The sequence below is a fragment of the Cryptomeria japonica genome, chromosome 5, assembly GCF_030272615.1.
Source record: "Cryptomeria japonica chromosome 5, Sugi_1.0, whole genome shotgun sequence".
NCBI classification, from domain to species: domain Eukaryota; kingdom Viridiplantae; phylum Streptophyta; class Pinopsida; order Cupressales; family Cupressaceae; genus Cryptomeria; species Cryptomeria japonica.
Window position 1 is genome coordinate 445,567,747 of NC_081409.1, and position 5,214 is coordinate 445,572,960.

Genomic DNA, 5,214 nt, shown 5'->3' on the forward strand with positions numbered 1-5,214 from the left:
TGGGTATCACATATAGTACCAATTGTTAAACCCACAAGGGGAAAACGTATCAACACAGACTTCAAAGACCTCAACAAAGCATGCTCTAAAGATGATTTTCATTTGCCTAATATTGACATAATAGTGGATCTTCCAACACGATATGAGATGCTCTCCTTGATGGATGGATTTTCATGATACAATCAAATTAAGATTATCACATAAGGCCAACACATGATATACTTAACCACTTCATGGGGCACCTTTTGTCACCAAGTCATGCCCTTTGGATTAAGGAATATCAACACCACTTATCAATGAGCTATGATCATTATTTTTCATGACCTTATTCATGATATCTGATGAGACCATAAATTGTCTCATATTTAACCCATTAAAATCATCCATTTCTTCTTAATGTATCAATATTAAAGTGGATTTGAGCAATAATTGGAAGTTCTTTAGCTTGTTTAAGGTAAAATGTAAAGTAGATATTTGGTTTATTTTTAGTGAATAAATGTTATTACTGACCTTTTTTTTGTCAACGTATCCTGAAGATAATCGATCTAAGAAATCCAGTGTTTTTTTGCATAACCTGCATGTTATGCGCACCTGTATAACCTTTGTGCTATGCGCATTCCTTGTTGATGAATCTACAAAAGGAGTTTTTACTTCTTTTCCAAGTCTATTTTTGAGTTGACTAACCGAGGTGGTCAAATCACTTAAGGTTACTGGCTAGAGGGTCCCAATCCAATGGTTGGTTGGTCCCATGTTCATTCTCACCGGTTGGTGGTAAGGTTATTTTTGTTATCCTGCGAGGCAAAAGTGGTCAATCAAAGGGTCATGTGGGATAAGGGCCAAAGAGGGCTTCCCTTTTTAACCCATGATTGAGTGAAAGCATAAGACGACATCGTACAGGATAAGAAATAATAAAGCAAATGGTCTTCTTGTTATCCCGCAAGGTGAATAAAAGCAAAGAAGGGGCCTTGCAGGATAAGAATATAGCGTAGGTGGATGCTCCTCCCCACTATCCCGCATGGATAAAGGGCATCAAAAGATGGTTTCATGGGAAGTTGGTTTTGGGCTCTCATGGCCCCGCATTTTCTTTTGGCTCCCTTAGCATTGTTTGGTGAGCACATGGGTTGTTGGTTTTTCTCCTCCCCGCTTCCCCGCATGGTCTTCTAGCTAGCTACTTTTTGTGTTGTGAGCTGGTGGGGACTTTTTTTTTCTTCTCCGCTTCCCCATGTGGTCTTTCTAGAAAATCCTTTCTACTTTGTAGGCTTGCAGGAAATGGATGTGGTGAGCCCCAAGTGGCAAAGGCCTTTTAAGCCTAACTTTCTAAGCTGCAGGATGCATTTTGGTCTCAATGAAATGTGGGAAGTGGTGGGCCATACCTTTTCATCTAGCGCAATCTCTATCATCGATAATCACTTGAAATCCAATTTGAAAGCGATGACTTAATCTTCAGTTGGGCCTTTTGAGAATGCTTATGGAAACATCTCACGTGTCCATCTTCACGTGAGATCTCAGATCGATGAGTGGCATTCAAACTTTCAAAGGTGATTAAAATTTAAATGCTCCATGTATGGTGGTTGTCGACCCAATGGTCGAGGAGATATCTGAGCTCAGTTGACACCCCAAATCCAATCAAAATTCAATGCAGCTACCATTACTCCCGACTAGACTCTATGGCTCATTTTGAAACACAATACATACTCATTCATTATGGATCAGAGACTTTTTTGCCCAGGAGTGTACTCAACCATGCTCATGTGCAAGGGTTTCTTCATCAACAAGGTAGTTTCGTTTCCTCCCAGATGTTAGACACTCATAAAGGAGATTTTGCATGCCATCAGATCCTTCCTATCAACCTGATCCTTCCTCTTGCAGATATTTTTGTAGCCTAACCCTAGGAGGGTTAGGGTTACCAAGTAGGGTTAATTTTTAGTTATGCCTCAGCTATAAAGGCAATTTTTGTATCTATGGGCACAGATTTGAGAGATCATATGTTGCAGCGGTTTCTAGAGGATGGATGGTATTTAGAAGTTTGTAAGGTGATTCGATCACAGGAGACCCTGGAAGGGAAGTATGTTGATTATTTCTTTGAGTTAGATGGACTATTATGACATAGAGGGCACATCTATGTACCTTCTTTCGGGGGATTGCGAGAGTTCATTGTGATGGAGGCTCATAGAGCTCCTTATGCAGCACATCCCAGAGTTAAGAAGATGCATGCAGACTTGAGACAGTTATATCATTGGCCAGGTATGCGACAACTTATTGCTGAGTTAGTAGCCTGATGTCTTGAGTGCTAAAGAGTCAAGGCGGAGCACCGCAATCTAGGTGGGTTGCTCCAGTCTCATGCTATACCAGAGTGGAAGTGGGATACTATATCCATGGATTTAATCATTGGTCTTCCCATGTCATCCTGTCGCCATGATGCCATCTTGGTGATAGTTGACAAGTTGACCAAAGTGGCCCACTTCTCACCAGTTCGGACTACCTTCATAGCACCAGTAGTGGCACAGGTATTCTTGTGGGACATTGTCAGACTTCATGGCATCCCACATAATATTATCTCAGAAAGAGACTCCCTCTTTACTTCTTCCTTTTGGAAGGCATTATAGGCAGCCATGGATACTAGACTCAACTTCAGTAGAGCCTACCATCCAAAAACGGATGGTCAGACAGAGAGGGTAAATCAGGTGTTAGAGGATCTGCTCCGCATGTACGTCATGGATCATCAAACCAGATGGGAGGAGAACCTTCCTTTAGTAGATTTTGCCTATAATAATGGGCATTACACTTCTTTGGGGATGCCACCTTTTTCAGGCTTTGTACGGTAGACCTTGTAGGACACCTTTGAGTTGGGACCATATTGAGGATAGAGTGGCCATAGGTCCTGAGATGGTTCATGATATCGAGCAGCAGGTGATTCTGATTAGACAACACCTCAAAGAGGCACAAGACAGGCAGAAGAAGTATGCAGATATGAAGAGGATAGACTGGAGCTTCATGGTTGGGGACAGACTTTTCTTGAGAGTGTGACCGCATAAGAGTCCAATCCATTATGGAAATGGTTCTAGGCTTGCACCTCGCTTTGTTAAACCATTTGAGATCCTTGAGAGGATAGGACCTATTGCTTATCACCTATCTTTTCCACCTATCCTATCACGCATCCACAATGTGTTTCATGTATCAGTTTTGAAGAAGTATATCTATTATGAGTCTCATATTTTAGATTGGGATGCCTTCCAGGTGGAGTCAGATGGGTAGCTAGCTTTGGATCCCATTCACATTTTGGCTCGTCGAAAGTTGGCCCTTCGAGGTCGAGAGATTGACTAGGTTAGGGCCCAGTGGGATTGCTATGGTGAGGTTATAGCTTCATGGGAGGACGCAACATGTATGAGATCTCAGTACCCCCATCTTTTTAATGAACTCTAGGAGGAAGTTCATGCCTAGAGGGGGAGGGTGTGAGGCCCTGCCTCGACCCATCCTAGCATTTAAGTTATTTTCATGTTGGAACTATTATTGATGCTTCATTTCTATTCATTATGGGTGTAGAATTTTATATGATCCTAGGATTGGATAACATTGATATATTGATGCTTCATTTCTATGCATTATGGATATAGAATTTTTTATGGTTCTAGGATTGGATAACATTGATATGGTGTATGTCATTTATTTGATTTGCAGAACTTTATTATGATGTTAGAAATATGATGCATGTCTTATGAATGTTTGAAATTTATGAGGATTATGATAATGTCATTAAGTGAATTGCCTTATGTGGATTGCATTGGATATATAGTAAATTGATTTGTATGATGGCAATTGTATGCAGAGTGATTGAATTGTATTCCTTTTTATATGTTAAGTTTATATGAGGTTATTTGGGGATTACTAATGTGTAATTGAGATGCAGAGGAAAATTATCCATGTGACCATGGAAACAATATGGAGAATAAATCCTAGGCTTATGTGCGATTGTGAAGCCAGGGGTTGTCTATTTGGAGAGACAACCCCTCATTTGTAAATGTATTTTAATTTGTAAATGTTATGCTTGGTTGAGTGTTGTAATATCCACCCTAGCGACTTTTCTTGGCATGGACATTATTTGTTAGATTTGGTGATGTTGGACTCTATATTTCCTTGTTAGAGTAGATGATGAGACATATTTAGTTATATTTGTACCTTTATGGTTCAGTATGTTATCTGATGCATTAGTGAGTTAGGGGTTTCATTGGTTTATGTACATGATTTCATTATGATAATCTTTTCATATGGCTGCTATATTTTATATTTATTATCTCGATCTAACAATGCTAACCCAGCCATGCTTGGAATAGATTACTATATGAGATATCTATAGGATAAGGGGAGGTAGTCGTAGTTACTCTACGGAGACCCACATGATGTCGCACTCCCCCTCCTTGTTTATCATTTGTATATGGATCTATATTTCGGTGATGTAGGATTGCAAGTACTGGACATCGACTCCACCTGGCTACACAGGTTTGAGCGTGCCTCTAAATCCTTGAATGTTGTTGTTGCGGAGATAACACCAAGGTTCCCACAAGTAAACCTATTGGACGTAGGTCTCCTATTTAGGAAAATCACCCTATCTTGAGGGTTGGGCAATGTCATGTTTATGATGGGTATTGGGTTGAGTATTTTGATTGGTTCGGACTTATATTGTTCGTATTTTTTTTTATTATTTCTTTGATAAGATACCTACACATTAAATGATTTAAGTGGTTTATGTTATGTTGCGTTAAAAAGATGAAACAAAAGTAATATATATTTATTATGTTATATTTATGAACATATATATATATATATATATATATATTCGCATATATGGGTGCACACACACACACACACACACACACACACACACACACACAGATATATATATATATATATATATATATATATATATATATACACATATATATATATATATATATATATACACATATATATATATATACACATATATATATATTGTGTATGTATGGGTAAAATAAGATTTGTTTTTTATTAATTCTATATATAAAAAAAAAGGATAAAATAAAAAGATCGAGGTTTAAAATAATGTTATATTAGTCAATGAGTTTTGAACCTATGACTTCTCTTGTATGAGTCTTGATAGTTACCATTGAGCTATATGTGTTATTTGAGATTTTCATTAGCTATCTAGTATTTAGTATGCTTATTTACGTGGGGTAT